This window comes from Glossina fuscipes, unplaced genomic scaffold (genome assembly GCF_014805625.2).
Source record: "Glossina fuscipes isolate IAEA_lab_2018 unplaced genomic scaffold, Yale_Gfus_2 174, whole genome shotgun sequence".
NCBI lineage: Eukaryota > Metazoa > Arthropoda > Insecta > Diptera > Glossinidae > Glossina > Glossina fuscipes.
The window spans coordinates 940,478-961,148 of NW_023998517.1; the positions used below are offsets into that span (position 1 = coordinate 940,478).

Sequence of the window (20,671 nt, forward strand, 5' to 3'; positions counted from 1 at the left end):
GTCTTTTTGTAAATGCATGTCATCATAACATATTTTTTCCCAAATGGCTTTCATAATAATTCTTTGCAGGCATATGGTATAAAGAAAGAGAGAGAGAGAGAGAGATAGAGACAGAGACAGAGTGCGTGCTGCTCAGTATTGGAATTATTATTGTTTTGAAATTCGTAAAATATTTATGATTTTCTTAAACACGGCCATTGCATTATGAAGGTTTTTTGATTGTTTACTTGGTTCCCTCCCTGCCCTTGTGGCGGTAATAGGCAGTAGCAATCGTTTCACTATGACATTTATGATTATGATTATTGTTTATGGTTGGTCTTGTTTGTTGTTAGAGTTATTGTTGCTTATTTATGATCCTTTTTCATATTTTTATTGTCTACGCTAAGTGGGCTTTCATTATGTAATAATTATGAAAATGTTAATTGTTATTAAATTAACACTCTTGCGCTTTGTAAATGATTCAATATGAGGTCGTTCACGCTGTGATTTATAAACTTTGGTTTCTTTTCAGTTTACTTTAGCCTTACGCCGGCTAAAACTAGGTTTTTATACAGCAGTGTCCGTACACAAGCATTCATTGGTTTTCGTGAAATTAACATCATATAGGCTATGCATAGGAAATACTTTTCCTTATGACCTTGCAAAGTGTTTATATGCAGCTATGCATTTTTGGCCTCATGTATTTTTATACATGCCCTATATTCCTTTACTGACAGCTGTATGTCATGTATCCCTTATCATGCAATGGCGCGATTGCATTTGTCTTGTTTTCCTTACTTCGATTCGAATCTTACAAGACTTTGTATATTGCATAACTGAAACCGCTGAGACTGAACGGGAACCTGAGTTATCCGTACCTTTTGCCAAGAAGCCTGTCGCATGAGGCGAATAATGAAGTTAGGGCGAAGTGTTCAATCAACTTATATTGTGGTTATAGTAATTGGACCAGGAAGTGCCTTAGAGAAGTCATTTAAAATTTGAAAACAAACGTTTTGATAATTTCGCAATCGATTTCCAAAAAATGGATTGCTTTTGTACAATTTTTCATGTTGACATATATGTACATATATATATATATATATATATATATGTCTGCCGATATAAAACAATAATATTTTAATTATTTTTATTATCTCTAGGATTCGTATAAATCACAGCCAGTCACATGTTATGTGAGTCGCTAGAAAAACACATGGTAGGATTAGGGTTAACTAACCGGTAATGTAATCACTTCATTACTATCAATTTTTTGCTTTATAAGATCTTGAAATAGCCGATCGAATCAAAGAATAAATAAATCGCGCAAGCTACGGAAATAATTGCCAACGACCTTCGAGGGGATAGCTAGCTACAGTGAGTTTTTTGCCATTGGGCGCACACCCACTAAACTGCGGCCACTCCTAATGTCTTTGTCTTTTCCCCACTTCTCTCCTACCGTTACCGTTAGGGAACACACGCTAAATGAATGACCATAGTCGAGTAGTTACGAGCCGCGACTACTAAGTTTTCAAATTTCAGTGCGGCTTCGACCTTACTTCGTCGTATCTATAGTGAGTATTCAATAAGTGAAAGTATAAAACTTATTAAGTGGGCATAAGCTTACTGAGCTACGGCCACCCTCTACATCTTTTCCCCTTTCTTTGTTAATAACGATCACCGTGCTACAAGTATAGCAGTTGCAACAAAAAAAGTATCCTTTGCACATGACTTTAATACATATAAACCCGAGAGGTTTTAAGTTCCTTAAATTAATTTATATTTGAATACAAAGAATCTGTCAAACCATCATCATCATTGTACATAAACAAAGCTGGAGCTATGTGGAAAGCAATGTCGTCCACATCTGTTGCATCAAGTTCAGGCCAAAAAAAATCGGACAGAGCGCTAGCGAACCGGGTGATAACGCGCCCATTCCTTCTCTAAAAATAAGATCTGAAGTAGCACTGAACTGTCACTCTCAGGCTTTGAGAGCGATAGGCTTCCTTTATTCATTTACTTTTTTCTTTTTTAATATAACCAAACCCTTATGGAGTATCCTTTGAAGGTGTAACACGACGACGATGAGAAAACAGTGAGGTAAGAGAGCAAGATAGGCAGAGTTGCCGGAGTCTAGTGAGTGCGCGTCCCATGGGTAAATGTTATGCCTTTACCAGCAGATATGGAAGTTTCGCTTGCTTACATGGTCAAGCGGAGATTTTGTTTAGACAATCATACCTTTGTTGGTGCATCTCCAGCTCTCGGCGGCTAATTGTGAGCTATCAAAAGCAGAGTATTTGAAGTGATTGTTTATTCCGTCTGTACGAGCATGATTTATGTTTAAAAGTTTTTATTATTATATCAATCTACTACTATTAACTGTAGTCTCATGTTACGTGGAATTAAAAATTCTGTTCTTTCACTTTTCAATTAATTTTCCTAATTACATCCGCAGCAGTTGTGTATTATGCGATTGCGGGTATTTTTCATATATATAGGCAAGATCGTGTTTTACAAATGAAAAGGACACAAAATATTTGGATACTTAACTTGGTAACCATTTCGTCAGTTTTACTAAATCGTCGTACAATGTCACATATATAATGCATATATACATTTTTGTAAAAATATTCAAATTTTTAACAAAAGTTGTCAGAGAGAAGGTTTTGGGTGCTTGCGTGATGTTTTCCTTAAAATCCTTCTGCGGTAAATTATTTTCGCTTTTCTTAAGTCTTGCGCAACTCGAAATGCAATCATAAATATTCTCGAATTTGATACACTATGATATGTACGTACAATTCCATTGTAATTCATAGAATTGTTTGCCATTGTCATTTATGAAATATATGAATTACAAAAATGTTGTTGAATTTTCTTCTTTTTTTTTTCTTTGAAATAACGGTGTGTCAAGGAATAAGTAAAAGTTTTCGTTTTCTTTTTTTTTTCGTTTCAACTATCTGTAAAGAAAAGCGTGACTATGGATTGTTTCTCATTTTTATGTCTGTCCCGGCGTCCTATCCATCATGTTGTTATTTCTCGAAAATTTGATTTTTATGAAAATTAATGAAGTCAACGCTCATAGTTAATGAATGTCATCAAAGTGGTTACTCTTCTAATTTCATAACAATATCTGTATAGGGATTTTTTTCGTTCATCATATAGATCTCTTCTAGTGACATTAAGGATACATGCAGATCTCTTCCCGTGACGCTATGACGTATATGGAAAATATCTTCGTTTACGCCAGGAAACCCGTCGGGATATATTCTTTACTTTTTGATTAAAGAGAACGCGGTACCGCAAGCTTGCATCAAAGCTTTCGTATGTCAACATAAAAATTTGTAGGAACAGTTTTTTTAAGTGCACTTTTCTTTTAATATTTTTCATCCTTGGCTCAGCAGAGCTTATTCATCCACATTTCAAGCCGTAATTTAAAAGGAAAAATTGTTATATGAAAAAAAGCTAAAAACAGAAAGAAAACCCAAAACAATCTACTTTTAGATAAAATTTGAGGTCCACAATAGCGATTTCAATAGATGGATGGAAGTACATAGAAAGCGTATAAAGAAAGCGAGCAAAATTCCCATGCTTGCGGTGATGAAGAAAGTAGACATTTTTTGAGTACGGCCCGTCCTCATACACCTGCTTGTGATAGTTATGATAAGACACATTGTTGTGTTGGTTTTCACTTCAAAGCAAATGCAGCTTTCGTACTTTGTGATGTGGAAAAATTGGTAATGATTATCTGCTCAAATCCTTACAAGACTCTAGCTAACTATATGAAGGAATGCTCTTGTCATAGTCCTAAAGTCACTCGACTGATTTGAATTTTTCCTAGGGAGCAAAGTCAATCGTTCCATCTATGGCAATTATCTCTACAGGCTGGTGGCTACAATGCTAACCAGCGGAAAGTTAATTCATTGTATACATATATAGCAATACCCGACTGTTAGTTCCACATTACGTAACTGTTTTGAGTGAGGTCTGAGCGTTTGAATACGCACATGTCGTTTCCTTTTTTTGTTGTTATTGCCATTGAACAGTATGTGTCTGTCACTAAAGAAAGTGAAAACATACGTCAGGGTAACATTGAAACACCAACAACAAGAACAACAACAAAGCAAAAATCTTAAAATGAAATATTTTCGTGAAGAAGAAGTGCTATGGAGGTTGTTTGTAATTTTCAATGTGTGTTTGCGTGTGCATCATGCAAATAGTTACGTGAAAAAATAATACTTTTGTTTTTATAAGCAAACACACATATGTGTTTCGGAATTTCTTTTCAATTTTCTACGCTCTACACAGAAAACATGCGAAATTCCTGAGCAAACTTAAAAAAGAAAAAAAAAAAAAAAAGTAAAGAAAAGAAAAGAAAAAGAACCGAAACCATCGAGGCGTTTTTACAAATTGAAACGTAGTAGAGAGGGCCGATAACTAAAATTCAAGTTTATTTTTTTTTTTAATTCATTAAAAAAAAATCGCTTTAAGGCGAAGTCAAAGTCTTGATTGGTTCTTAATTTCTGTGAACTTAAACAAACACAACAAACGCTTCGCAGCAAGCTGCACAGTAAGCTGCAACTTGTTTAGGTAACTTTGCTTGATTTTTCTTAACTTACATTAGAAAGTTGAACGTTTTTAATCTTTCTCTGTTTTTCATTTTCTTTTTTTCCTTTCCTTTCCTTTTTTTTTCCTTTTTTTTTTTTTTTTTTGTTAAGTGCAAACAGCAAACCACAGCAAGTTGAAAACAACAACACATCCAATATCGCTGTACTGCCCACTAGACATTCATTAAAACCAACTTCCATTTAAACATCTGTACATATATATATATATATATATATATATATATAAACAAATATTTATGCGTTCGCCTAGATGTGCATACCTTTATACGTTTATGTATGTTTTCTTCTTCTTTTATTTTTGTAATTCTCTACTCGTCTCGTCCACTTCATATCATATGTTTTTAATTCCCTTCAAGTTATTCTCGTTGTTGGTTATTTTTCACATTTGAAACTTTTTTTTTTTTTGAAATTTTTTCCTCTTTTTTTTTTCTTATTTTTTTGGTTCCTTTTTTCTTCACTCTCCCGTGCTAACATTTCGTTGGCCGTACTTCTTGTATGTGCGTGTGTTTTCTTCTTTTTTTTTTTTTTTTGTTTGTGACTTTTTTCATTTTGGTACTTTTTCCCCTTAACTCGTCGAGCGTATGGATCTTAATTATTACGGAGGCGAGTGCCAGTAAAGGCAAAAAGAAAAAAAAAAATACGTTGCATTCATTTTAATGAAGTGAAAATTCTTTGCATTTGATAACAGACACGCAATTTTTTCGGTAATAATTAGTTTAATTAAAACAGTGACTTGCTCATACTATACGTACGAAACAAATTTTATTTCATTGCAAATAACAAATTCACAAATATCCGCCCACATCGAGCCGTCACTGTTTTATGAAACATGCCTTCTTCACGTTGTGACGACGGTCGTGGCTACAAGTATCAACAGTAATATGAAAGAGGGGTAAAGTAATTTTCTCACTCTATTCGTAACGGAGTTGTCAAATAGGAAAAATGTGTCCGTCTGCTCTTCTGAAAAACAAAAAACTTTTAACTTCGCCTATATTTAGTTTTCTTTAGGAGATCTGGGATTGTGCTTGATCTGGCGACGCTGTGATAGCGCGTAACAAGCAATATTAGATCGGGAACAAACCTTGCAATACTCCGACGGTATAGACTTATTTATTAATCTTTTGTTATTAGAGCAAATACAATTAAATGACAATAGTCTTAATGACTTAGTTAATGAGAATCGTAAGTGCTTTCAGTACTTAGTTCATATTCCTTTGGTATTGTTGCTGCTCATTAAAGATGTTTTTTTTGTGGTTTATGATTATTCGTTCATTGATCATTTGTCTGCGCTTATCTTCTTAACACATATTGCATGTTTGTGATCCTTTAGCTGTCTTTGGAAATTTAATTCTCTCCATCTTGAATCATTATTTTACTTCAGCGGGGTTTATTTGAGACGTTTGCTAAGAAATTCCTAGCACCTAATGAAGAAATATTCAGCTACGGAAGCAAAAAGGAAACCGTTCAAGAGATGTTTTAACAAACGTTTGCGCTTCTTGTATTAATGAATGTTATGCCTGGAGCAACACACAATTTGAACGGATGAATCTTCAAAGTGTAGTCGAAGGAGTAAATTGTCGCTGTAATCCGGAGAGCATGACTATTTTACTCATATACGACGTGTGTTAAAAAACAAAAGCTGGTTTTTACAATTGCTTGGACTACGTACATTCGATTTTCGAATTTTTCCTTTTGTTATATTGGTACGCCGCATATGTTGGCTTTATCATCCATTTTGTATTTTTAGTTTGTTTTTGATAGTCATGAAGGCTGGAAGTGTTCCGGTTTGCTTGAGAAAGTCTTTCCACCATTAAGGAACGCATCGCTGAAAGAACTCAAGGCCAAATCGAGAAGCGCATATCATATCGCTTTGAGCAGGGGGAAAAACGCTGGCACAAGTGATGGAGAAGGGGCCGAAGTAGAGTTTGATGAATAAATATAGATTTTTCGAGAAAAATATAAAGTCTCCTTTTCTTCCTGAATGCATCTTGTAAGTTGGTTCCAATCACAGAATAAATTCCAAAGTTCAATCACGTATGATATGAAAAAAGTATAGAAAATACGTCCGAAAAGAGCTGGAAAAACAAAACACAGGCTGAATTCTAAAAATTTACAGACGCTTACATTCAAGAAGCAACAAGGCATTGAAAAGGAGTTTGCGTACTCCCAGAGAAGAGGTTGCACCATACTTGCCAGCGGTCAAGATGACGGAAATGAAATATGAGGATCCAAAATGACTTCTAGTGGTGGAATTACAAACTAACACGAAGTAAGTTACATTCAATATGAATACGTTCCATAAGCATGACTGACTTCCACATTGCATGCAATATTTCTCCGATATATCAGCTGACGTGCGATTTAGCGTTTTATGCCGAGCAACATTTTGTCCTGAGTTATCGTACAGAGTGCACTTCTTAATATAATTCGTATATGGGAACTAATTTATAACAGCCGTACGCAAAAGCCGTTACTATAACTATAAAAAATTGAAAATGTTCCACAAATTGAGTTCAATGATAGCGAAAATTCTTAACAAGTTGCAAATTCTGACCCATTTCGATTGGGAACATCTGTGCAAATATTTCTCCGCTTTTTATAAAATTTTGGTGGCCTTTACTCTAGCGAATAAGTTTTATATCTTTGCCTGCAAGAGACTCAGTTTGATTCCTTCTTTTAATTTTAAGTTAATTAATTCCAAAGAATTTATTTTGGAAGGTTCCAATCTACAATTTCTCACTTACTCCATCATTTTGAAAGCGGTCGAAAATTGTGAGCGATGGTGTATTTCTAATAAATAAGTTTTTAGCCTATGTAATGGTAAGGTAAAGAAAGATTACTGCCTTTCAAACTAATTGTACTCAGTATAGCGCGCAACCTACACTTAAATGAATTAATTCTAATGGTTTTTTTTTAATTTGAGGCAGAGGAATTCCTTTGATTTTCCCTACAAACGAACTAATAAATCTAAGTAACTTTTTTTACGCTATCTAACTTGCGAAATCACAAAACGCTTTACGGAAGAGATGAAAAAAATTTGTCTTGAACTTTAAACAGATATTTTTTTTGTAGGCTTATTTTCTACAGCCGGCCAATGTATATTGGTTATAAATCGTATGCATTTTATAACTGATCAAATAACACCATAAAATTTTCCTCTCCTTTAACCTTTCCAAACATTTGTTAGTATTAATAGGCATTTAACTACTAAGTACAAGCAAAAAATTTGCTGTGGAAAAAATCTACGACTTACTTTAGCTTGCATACAATTTGTTGTTTTTTTCCGGCATCTTAGACCAAGTGTCTAATCATTGTTCTTTTCGAAAACCTCAGCTAGCCTTCAAGCATTTGGACCAATCCAAAATGCAAGCACTATTGTAGCTCTCAAAGAAAAGAATTTCAGAATATTATGTTATTACACTCAGACTAAGTCTTGCTTTGAATTTTATCATTAAATGACGTATGCCGAAGAAGGGACGAATTTCAGCTCTCCGTCTTAATAATTGCGACTTTAAAAATTGCACTAACTGGCCGACAGAAAGGGATGGAGGGACATATGATCAAATTAATCCAAACTCGGATGCATATATATATATATATATATCAAACACAATTTCCTCCAATCTTTTATCGACAACTATAGCTATAAGAACAAACTTAATTTTCTGCTGTAAACTCTCTTAAAAATGTAACAAAAAGTTATACAAGTTCCCGAGTTAATCGTTAGATAACACCGTAGAGGGTATCAATTATGGATAATTAAGATTCTCTACCGTACATTTTAATTTTCTGTGAAAGTTCAGAAATAAACTAAAAGTTTGTGAAAATTAACATTACTCACCGAATTGCGTCGGACTTTATTGAAAAAGTATTCCGATTACTCTAGATATGCGTTTAAAGGTCACGTAGAAACGTTATTTATTAATTACAGTGAACTTGCAAGTAAAATGGGCCACACAAGTACATGCACTTTGATAAATTATAAACTGTTTCTCATCCAGATTCAAATCAGCTGCTTTTGTCCGTATTTACAATATATGCTGATTAGGGAGAATTATTCCTCGGTTCCATTAATTGCTTAACATATTATTAAATTGCATTGAAACTGATACACAATCGCCTAATATCGCGTAAATTGTTCTCCAACTACCACGGAATGATCTATTAACGTAACGACGACGACGACGACATGTTGTTGTATGATCGCGCGCTTTAGCGCCAAGAATATGTGAAATGAAAAACTCTTTTACCAGAAGATGTTGTGCTTAATAAAACAACAACCAATAAACATTCGAAAATGGCAAAATACCGTCGCTTTTTCTATCTCTGTTTCTACTGGTGTGTGTGTGTGTGTGTGTGTGTGTGTATATACTTTTTTTCTCTTCTCTTATTTATTGTTTACTTTCCATTTGTTTTACATTGTTCATCTCCAAAGTTTTGTTATAAAATGTGGATAATTGCTTCTCTATACTATTCTTCTTCTATCTCCGCAGATGTTTATTCAAAGATCTCTGCGCAGCAGTTGATTTTTCTTTGCTACCTCGCAGGTTCGCTTGTACTTTTGTGTTATTTAGAACTCACATTTTCCGCTTATATGTTTCGAATTGAAAACTAGATCGTAAATTTTCGCATATAATAGCAATGTTGACAACTTTTATACTTTATTGTTCAAACATAATTGTTTTTCCTGTTTACCGCAAGCGAACGCACAATAGTTTTTCTTAATAGTCAAGGTAATGATTTGTTAAACGACATATTTGTTAAATGATTATCTTCTTCGACACTCTTTCTTATTCTTGACCTTTGATTATCTAGAGCACTGTCCTTGTGTTATTTGCAAATCCTTTCTTTTTCATTGTTTCTATGTTCCGTTTTAGAGTGTATTGCACTTGTTGTTGGTGTTAACATTATTTATAATAATCTCTTTATTCAAAATTTTTAATACATATTTCTTATTGTTGTTGTTGTTGTTGCTGCTGCTGCTGCTGCTGCTGTTATTAAATTAAAACTGTTAGTTCAAGTAATGCAAACCGATTTTATGGTTAATTAATGATCACTCAACGGCAAGAAAATTCATTTTAATCGCCATCACTAAAGCACTTATAGTACTTTTCTCTCTCACTATCCATCACTATTTATTTATTTATTTATTTCTACACACATACATATGAGTGTGCATGTTAGTTAAGCAGCTGAATTAGTGCATTTCTGCATTTCAACTAAGTTTGCCTTAAAAAAAAAGAAATGAAAAAAAAAGCAAAAATATCTGACTTATCTGTCAGTTTTTATCTGTACTTAATGATATCGATTATAATGCTGTTCATAAATATTTCCACGTTTTTTTTTGTTTTTTTTTTTTGTTTTTACTTTTTTAATTAATATCTTATTATCACACTTTACTTAAACATAAATAAATATATAATAAATATATCTATGTGTGTGTGTATTTAAAAAAAATTTTTCCGCTTTTATTTATTATCCAAGTACTAGCCGCGAAAACGTGCTCAAAGCGCCAATGTTTCACTTTGACTACTTGGGCATAATTCAAATCACAAATATCAGAGCATCAATAAAAAACTATAGAACAACAACAATAACAATAATGCCAATAACAGTCGCGAACAAACAAACAAATAAGCAAGCTCCCACTTTTATGTGCATATGTGACGCTAGCTTCTCTTCTCTTCTGCTGTTTTTTTTTTTTTTTTTTTTGCTTATTGTATTTTATTTTTCTTTTTTAACGCCACCTTATGTGCAAGACAAGATAAACTTTACGTATCCGTAAAAAAGCCATTATAAAAAAACCTTCGTATATGATATGAGGAAGTGAAATAGAAAATAGGTTTATATACTTAAAGATATATTAAGCTATTTCTGTCACACTTTTGTAACCATAGCAATAAAGCAAGGGTGGCCATTTATCTTCCTGGGAAATTTTTCGAATATGGGAGCTAAGTAAATTATTTTTTGTTTTTTTTTTTTCTTTGCAAAAGAGCAACACAAAATACAAAGTGAAACCAGTTTCAGAGTAAATTTAATGTAGTTTGCAAAGTTCGAATTTTCGGTACATGATTGTATGAGAGAGTGACAGAGAGAGAGAGAGAGAGTAAGAAGAGGATTTATTTAAGTTCTCTTTGAAATTTCAAGAGATTCACACGTACACTGTACGTGTACTGTGCGATCTAATGAATTTCGAAAATGTTATACTACTACGTAATTAATTCGAAACAATATCGAACTATGTTTTTATGAACACAAAAAAAAAAGAAAAAAGTATAATTCTGGCTTCTTTGTCTTATAAGGTCATAACAAAGTTCTAAACGCAGTAAAATATATTTAATTCCAAGTTATAAGTGAAATGAAAGCTTTTAAATAATAAAAATGGACATTATCTTGCCAGCGAGTCTGGAATATGTTGACCTTTCAAATATTGAACTGGTTCAAATAACTCCGTTCCTATTATTAATTTGAAGATGGTGCTTAAAACAAGCGTTCCTAGCCTAAGTAAATAATTTAGAATTTTTGTACATGTTTGCTATTTTATAAATTTTATAAAACGTTTTTTTTTACTCGGAAGCGTTCGTTAATGACAAGTTTCTGATAATAAATTGGAGAAGGACTAATGTTGTGACTTTGATCTCTATGCCAGATTTAGGCGCAGCGGTCCTGGCAATGAATAAGAGAAGGACTAATCTTTCTACGTCAGATTTAAAAGTAACAGCAGCAATCAAGACGGCAGTGTGCATGTTCTGCTTGACAAGTAGAAAGCGACGTTGGCTGCTTGAAACTCCGGAGAAATTCGGCTTGCTTCAGTACTGTAGATTAATACAAGTCATGTTAGATGATTTATTAGGCAATCGCGACATATCCATTTTACTCTATCTTGATTTAGTTTTTTCCTCACTTGAACATTTTCTCTTCTCTACGACCCATTATATATATAGATTAAAACAGCTTTGTTGATATCTCATACTCATAATTTAAATTCTATGGTGAATACCGCTTAAAGTGCAAATTTCTATTCCTTTTCACTAACCAGTTTTACTATTCCTTCAGAGGAAATCTGAAAAATCGTTTACTAAATTTTTAAAAAAATTTTCCACTGCTTGATGTTGCCGTTGAATAGACTTGGAGTTAACTTAGCCATTACGTCTTTATGTCCCCATGTGTTCTTCCCGCGGCCATAAAATATGAAAGGATTTAAGTCGATGAAACCTTTCTATTTTTTCACTAAATTTAAAATAAATTTTTCCGATGATTGATATTGGCGTTGAATAGATTTAACCGTTATGTCCATATGTCTCTTCGTGTTCTTTTTACGGCCGTAAAATTAGAAAGGAGACCTTGTGTTATGTTCTCAAGTTAAAGAATCGGTGTCAAAGTCTTACAAAGCCAAACAAAATTTTTAATAACTAGAAAACTTCATCAAATAAATATTTAAAAAATAATTATTATATATATATACTAGCAACCAATACATAGTAATCTAAAGGTTGACACAAATATTTACGAAAGCCATATTGAAAGTTAGTTTAAAAGTAATAATAACTGAGACCAGCCCGAGTAGGACGACCATAAACGAATTCGATGTAGTCACTGTACAGAATAAACACTGATGTCTGGAATATTTTAGTAATCTTTTCGTACTTCATTTTCCTACTATTGCTAGCCTTTTTGTAAATACGAATTTTTTATATATTTTTTTAATATTATATCACTATAATGTATGTTTTTTTTTTTTTTTTTTAAGTTATTTACTTTAATATTATAATTTTTAACATTGACATTTGCTTCTTTTTTTTTTCATTATTTTTAACAATATTTTTTAGATTATATATAACATTCAACGCACATCCGTTACTTTTTTGACATAAAAATTTCACTTTTACCCGTTTAAATTTAACCTACGCTCTGAATTCGCAATTCAAAAACGCCGGTTAAGTATAACAAAAAAAAAAAAAAAATTATAATAATAATAATAATAATAATAAAGAGGAAAAAGAGTTTTCATCCTTTATTTCAATTAATAAATCTTTCCGTCACTTATTTTTACTATCCACTCAATTCACTGCTCTTTAAAATACAATGAATCGCTTAAATTCGAAAATTGTAAATCATTTTGCCGGCTCTTCTCCATTTACGTGGATGAGTGTAACTGTAATAGCAGTATAGTTTTCGAAATTCGAATATATCTCTATCCTATTTAGCCGTAACTATTAGCTCCGCCTTTTCGGTTATAAGATTTATGCGTTTGGGGTGTACAAGTGTAATAGATGTTTTGGCTGTAATGCCTAACAGGAGCAAATGAATCGCAACTATATGAACAAATGATTTTTATATAAAATGAAATACAACAACAAATGTATGGTTTTTATATAAAGTAAATACTTATATATATATATAGAGTTTTTCTTAAATAATTTTTTGGAAAAAATGAAGCCCATCGTAAACAGGTAGTTGTTGTCTGTGCGTATATACTTATTTAGAGGAGATGTATGCATATAGTGAATATATATTTCTTAAATCTTCTTTTTCAGGAAATTGTTTTAGTGTTTTTTTTTTTTTTTTTTTTTCTTAAATTATAAATAAATGTTGTTTACATATCTTTTCGTTTTATTCGTTTTTTTTTTTTTTTTTTGATTTTTTCTTTTTTTAAGTCATAGCATCCTACTATGGAATGCTTTCGTTTCCTTTCTTTCTTAACTTAGATTAGCAGGAGCTTCTGACAATATAATGTTTTTCTAACATTTCTATTACATATTTGTATTCAATAGTGTTGCTGTTGCGTTAAATCACCGTCCCATTATTATTCTACATTATTATTTTATAAACGTATTCATTTTAATTTTTATTGGTTTTTTATTTTGATTCGAGGGTGTGCTTGAATCGTCTTTTTACGTTTTTGAAACTTTAATCGTATACGTGCCAGGATTTTTTCTTCAAGGATTTGGTTTCAACTTTAAGCGAATTTGCCAGGGGATGACTTTAATAAAAATGAAGGCAAAGAGAAAAAAGGTCGTGTTACACAAATTTGCACAAAATTTATACAAAATGGTGTAATTTGCTTTCGATCCAAACCAACTAGAATTCGATATAAGATAAGAACTTTGATTACTCGCTAGAAAGATTTACAATTGTATTTGGATGCCATTCGAATTTCGGGGATTTATATATGCTGAGGACATGGAGAGAATTATTCGAAAGTTTCGGTTAAAATAACGTACTGCAACGTCAATGAACAGGATCTAATATCTGACTAATGAAACTTCATCTGAAAACATGCTACTCTTCAACACGCATCTGCTATATAAAAGAAGTTATGTCTACGATCTGATATCGGAGTTTTTATCCCCTATTGTGCAACAAAAAAAAAAGAGATATTTTAAGAACGTCAAAAATGCCGGAGACTGTAAATGGTTGCACTCACATGTCACATTGATAAGCTAGTTAGTTCTGAAAGAATCGGGGCGAGGAAAGGATTCAATTTTTATCTTACAGGACGGACGAAACTTACTTACCGGACGGGATGATCTTCTGCTCTGGGCTACTCTCTACCCTGCCCTAGATGCGGCCTCCATCAATGATGAGCAATGATTCTGCATGAGACACACCGTGTTCGCTTAATGCAAGAGCTTTTCCCACAAAACATTACGGAGCTAACCAAGAAAGCCTCATTATTTGTTAATCGAGACTAGTCAATTCCTCTGAACAAGCAGGCATTTCTTTCATAATTCTTCTAGCGTTTCCGCATCTTTGCATCGCTAAGTCTCTCTTAACAATTTTTGTAGAAGAGTATGTTAATCTGGTATACATATGCATCTCATTCTTGTTTACAACAGAAATTGACGAAACAGTTCTCAAGATTCTACTTTTTTTCTCCAAATCGTTCCACAATAATCTAATGGTTGCTACAAAATTCCATTGGCGGAAAGGCAGCCCACCTTGCACAATTCACATGCTTGCCTTTGTCAAAAGGTAATTTAAGTTCTCTTTAAATATAAATTTTATGAGTGACAACTTTCACCCGGTTTTGATTGTTTCTTAAAGTATGAAATAAGGCAACAACTTATGATATTTGAAGTCTTAAAAACATTTACTTTTTCCAATTGCTGGGACTGGCTAAGAAGCAATAAGTAGCACATAAAAATGTGACGTCATTTTCAATAGGCTTAATTATGTATAAATAGATTGTCTATTTTAAATAAGTGGCTATGCAAAATGTGAGGGAGAATGTTCTCAAGCAAGTGTTTTTACCAACATTTAGGTTAACATGTTGTTTCAGTTTAAAATTCAAGCGTTTTGACTGACATCGCCCGTTTTTCTAATTCAAATTCGTAGGTGGCATTGTAGGTTACAATTTGTGTATTTCGAGCATGGCTGGGTGCGTTTTACTCGCGGATAAATTTTGATCCCTGAAACACTATCTGCTATAGATCTCATCGCGACTGCAACCTACTCTATGGCCATCAACGAAGAATATTTATGACTAATCGGCACATTACATTCCATTCTTTACGGCCATGAATATTCCCATCGCAATCATCGTATACACTGACATAGCTAATTTGTCCCAGAATCTTACCGTGATCGACCGTTCAATCTCTGATAAGACTTTTTGGGTGAAACCAGAGGGCGGAAGGATAATTCTAAACCATGTAAGCCATATCCTTAGGGGTATTCTAGATATGACAACTCATTTTGGCAATGATCATTAATCGAATTCAGTTGGGCGCGTGACAAATATGATCAACAATTTGTACGCAACTTAGAGAATTTAAAAAAAAAAGGTAATGTTGAGGCGAAAATATTGAATGTCGGTCTTTTCATTTCACGACATACGTCTAAGCATGTGTAATTTGATCTTTATATAAACATCTATATGTTTCATATACGTACATATATTTCAATCAAAAAGGGAAAAATTTGTCATTTTATTTAATTAAAATACTAAGATTTTTTCTTTCTAAAGTTTTCGATATATCGTTTTTTAATTAAATCCTCAAGATTATCATGCTTTGTAGCAGCAGAGAGAAGAAATAAACAATGCAGCAGTGAATATATATATTTGTATTAAACTCGATTTCTTCGTAAAACTTTGCATCATCGCGAGAGCTTCTATATGATTGCAGACGCAACATGAAACCTTAGCAGACAACAAGATAGTGAAAAGAGAAGGAACATTTCTTTGTAATAAGAAAAAGAAGAAGAAAAAAGACATGACAAGGGATTTGAAAAATACATTTTTTCAATTAAACAAATAAATTAAGAACATGCGGCCACTAAAGTCGAACCGATACCTTAACAGCATGCAAACCAATCTATAATCAGACCATAGCATATAGCATATAGCATGTATATATATATATATATATATATATAGATGTGTAAATAAGTGAATGTATGCATATGTATTTGACAACAGAAGCAGCATCAATACAACCCACATTAAAGTTAAGCATCAACATGAGCTAAATCTGCTCTCGCTCTATAGGGGTAAAACAACAGCAACAATAAAAACGTAAAACGACGACTCATCAAGAACTCTAGTAGGATACAAAAATGTAAAATCACGGATATCTAAATGAAGCTCCATAGCTGAGCAACTCAGCAGTAGTACCTCTGAAAAAAGTAAAGAAAAAAAACAGAAACTCTACAACTTGCACAGACTGTGCATGATTACAAACTAGAGTCTAGGACACAGAAATAAGTGCTTAAGGTTCTTAATTTAATATATGGCTGGGCTGAGGTATCGATATTAATACGTATGTAACGTATGTAGCAGCAGTAGTTTTAATTTCATGTTCATTTTTCTTTACAATTTTCTATCGCTGCTGGAAAGTGTAGCTGCATCGTAGCTATCACCTTCGTTAGACATTGAGTCAAAGGCTTAATGCACGGCTGTTGACAGAACAGTATTGAGGTAAACTCATTTAAAAGATTTCGCTTACAAGAAAAACTCATTTGCTAAACATCTAAATATTATTTACGGTCCTTAAAAGACCAATGAGGAAATTGTTTTCGATTTAAGTGAATTCAGGTTAATAAGGGAAATTCTTTCACAAAGAATTCGGCCAAGGTGCTTTGCTCACTAAGAAAAAACTATAATTGCTCCATTGGTTGATTGTATTCATCGAACATCGCTGATTATTCGCGGCCTAAAGTCATAGGCATCCTGATTGGATCCGAGAACGGTGCACTGCTAACTCATGGCATAAGTACGAGAAAGCTGCAGCTTAGTCTAGTAGGTGAGAGTCGTGACTACCAAGTCGTATGTTCGCGGGTTCAAATCTCGCTGCGGTAAACGATACCTAGTTGTAGGTATAACGAGTACTGACTGGGTAAAGGCGTACACATCCACAGCCGCTTCCACTCTCTATCTCTTTTTTTCTCCTATTTCTTCCTAATCTTCATCGTGTTACACGTTAAGGATACATCACTCAAGGAATCGATTATATAACTTTAAAAAAAAGGAATGTGTTACGTTCGCTCAACTTGGAGCAGGAAAGCGTTCGGAAGGAACTTTCTTCCGCCCTTCCAAATAAAAAATCTGGTGTTTTGCGTCGATTTGTCTTTATATACGCGGCTTGGGTTTATTTATACGACAAAAAGAAGAACGATCGAACCCGAATAGTCTTGCCTCGAGCCAAAAAGTTGTTTAAAAACATCGAGGGAGTTTTTTGTAATGCAAAGGGGAATTTTTTGATTCATTTCTTTCAAAAAGTCCCTTTCTGAACTTATGATTCATACAAAGCTTTTAGAAGGAAATATTTAGTTTAGCGAAGAAGAAGAACAATTTTTATCAAAAAAAACTGGATTTGTTCCTTTTTAAGGAATTAAAAGAGTGATATATTATGCAGTGTTCGCATCCGCTATCTAGACTTGATATCCTTCAACTGCCGCTTGTCCCTAGCTATTCAATAGGTTCCTCTGCTTAATGTTTTTTTTTTGATTAGAATTTGTAGCAATATTTACAATTACATTAGAGGATATCCTTACAATGAGTTAACAAAGTGAAACAAAAAAGAAAGAAAGGAATACATTTTACTTAGGAAAGTGAGGGGATACACTGTTTCATTGTTAGTTTGCAATGAATCTGAATGAACAGATATATTAAAACTTATGCATTGATAATGTAAACGCTTTCTCGTACTATATATCTGTTCGTATCTAGAAAAAAAGATTGAGCAAAAAACTTTCAATTGAATAAGAAATAGCTTTTAAGCCAAGAAGAAGGTTGAAAAATTTCTTAAAATTTAACACGCGGACAGCATACCGTGAAAAAAGCATTAAGAAAAGAAGCGAGATTCTACATATGGTCATGTGCACAAATGTTTGAATAAGTATGTTGGTTAGTTTGTTTACCAAAAAGAGGCAAGAAAAGAACAAAAAAAGGCAAGCTTTAGAGAATAAAAAGATCTTTTTGTTTAACTCCTTTCAATGCATCTGAATGAATATATTTAAGAAAAAACGAAACTTAAAGTCGTCAGACATCCATCCGAAGGAAAATAAAAAAAAGGAATAAGCAAAAGCACTAACTTCAAGTGGAAACGAACTTCGGATACTCTCTCCATGCATCGCAATAGTTGAAGTATTAGGAAAAACTATTTATTATTAAAAAATGTTGTATATATTAAAAAACAACAAAAATGTTATGATCTTTTTAGTAAAATTCGTAATAAACTTGATAAAAAGACTCTTAAGAAAAAATGTATGACTTGCATCTGATTCCTCCCGATATTCATTACTTCTGTGGGGATATTTCATTTTTTGCCTTAGATAAGTAGAACAGCAATTGTAGGATGCTACGCCAGGGCCAGCATTCTAACTTGACTTTTAAGGTAGTGTTGTGTTCAAGCAAATAGATTCGCAGCTAAAACGATGGGATACTCGAAGAGTTTAACTCGGCGAGACAGTGAAAAGGAAAATTTGAAGGGACAACACTTCTTAATCAATTTATGGCGTATGACGGATATATGCGCCACGATCCGTCCGTCCATCCTTGTCGGATATGGATGTGCATTTGCCATAATGGCGTATTTTAGGGAGCATTTTTGTTAGTTGCTCAAGTCGTTTCAGTACAACCCAATTTCATATCACACATACTGCATGCTTGGTGAGTGTACGATTATATCGGTAAAGTAGTCGACATAGTTAACTGGTCAGGTACTTACCAATGTTACCAATGTTAAGAGAAACCCAAAGTTCTTATCCATTACTGGTACTTACATAATATATAGTGACGATTGCAGACAACCGCCATCGTCGTCAACATCAGCGCAGCGTAATGTTAGGTCGTATGAAAAATTAATTTACATTAAGAGACAATTTAAAATAATTTACTGAAATCAACTTTGCTACTAGTATTTCTCTTCTCGTCGAGTTTTGTTATACATACGTTTTTGGTGGATTGTGTTCAGCTTTTCTTTTTTTTTTTTTTTTTTTTTTTTGTCAGTCAGTCCTTATGTCTTTCTTCCCGTTTCATCTGATTACGGTTTTTGCTATAGGTAGTCGAGGTTGCCTACATTTATTTGCGTCATAATTTATTTGGTCATTTATTTTTATGTGCATTAAATGCGGTTTGTGTTGACTTACTTGCATGTCGGTTTAAATAAAACATAACAAAAATTTTAGTAAAAGAAAATGAAAGCAAAAAATGTAATTAAAAATATAAATTAATTTATAAGCAGTTATTAAAATTTAGTTTATCAGTAAATAAGAAATAAAATTTCCCATTTTTATATAACGTAGATAACTAACTACTTGTTATGATCACAAAAAAAAAAAAAAAAAAACAGTTATAGCTGTTTGCTTTCCCAATTTCTGTTCTGCAAATGGTAAGAAGTGCTGATCGTAAATATTATTTAAGCAATGTTAAGACGATACGTTTTCTTAGCGCCATCATAGTTGTTGCATAATACGTTGAAACAAAAAAATTGTTTAGTGGCGGATTAGCAACTAATCCTAAGCAAAGGTATGCTTTGCACCATCGTTTATGAAAATGTCTCTACTTCCGAAGCATAGGCCGGATATTATAATACAACACGATCACAAAGACGAGCACATATTGAATCGAAATGAAACTTGCCCAGTACTCTGAGACGGCTTTGTTTCTGCTATACTTCCTTTGGGGGATATTACTATGTTACTAGGGATGAAAGCAATGGAAGTTACTTATTTCTTCAACCGAATTAAGGAGCACTTTTATATACCCCTCACCGAAGGATGAAAAGTTGGACGGAAGCTTCAGAGATGCCATAAAATGTATACATTTTTGATCAGCATCAAATTTGGAATCCATTTAAAGCACGTCGGTCTGTCCGGCTATGCAATGTCAACATTTTACTTGCCACAAAAATGAAGCTATCGGATCCACATTTGGCAGAAACATTGGCGCGCCAGGTGATGTTGAAAGTGAACCAAATCGATCGAAGGGCAACCTTACATTACCACACAAACCGAGAACACTTCTATTTTTCAAAAAGGATAAAATATTGGTGTTCTGCTCAATACACATAAATTACAGCAGATTAGTCTGCCAAAATTTGAACGTATATTTTATGGTCGATATCCCATATACGGGCCGAAGAACACGCCTACAACGTTCGCACATCTATCCAGCTAAAACGGGGAACACCTTAGATTTGATAGACGATGCAAATTATCACAAAATTAATTTACAAAAGTAGAAAAAGTCAGCCATACCCACCCAGTATTTTAGAGTAAACAGATTTACATATTTCCTTTTTCTCAACCATTTAACAAGGTGACGGTGACGGTGATGGGCATAAAAAATTCGGTCGCAACCGAATATAACTTTTGGAGATGAAAGGCTTAGAATTACGCCATTTTAGAGAAGCTGATCGATCAAAAGCAACAACACACGTTAAAGTATAGGATTAGCCATGTTTGTGTAGGCTTAGAGTACTAACAACCGAGTATAAGTCTGAGTAACTATTTATATGGCTACTACAAAGCTTGGGAACACCGGCTTTTGGCGAGTTTTGTACATCTGGCTATGTGGTAGCCGAGTTATAAGACCTTAGTTCCTTCCATCCTTCATCCTTCAAGTA

General features: G+C 33.3%; 1 protein-coding gene across 1 annotated transcript in view; it reads right to left on the reverse strand.

Moving 5' to 3' along the window:
* Positions 1-10,007, reverse strand: part of LOC119641756 (homeotic protein Sex combs reduced) — a 69,370-nt gene extending 59,363 nt beyond the window's left edge. Inside the window, exon 1 of the mRNA XM_038040592.1 lies at positions 8,443-10,007. The gene's annotated coding sequence lies outside the window, so the exon portion shown is untranslated. The remainder of the gene's footprint in view (positions 1-8,442) is intronic.
* Positions 10,008-20,671: the final 10,664 nt, after the last annotated feature.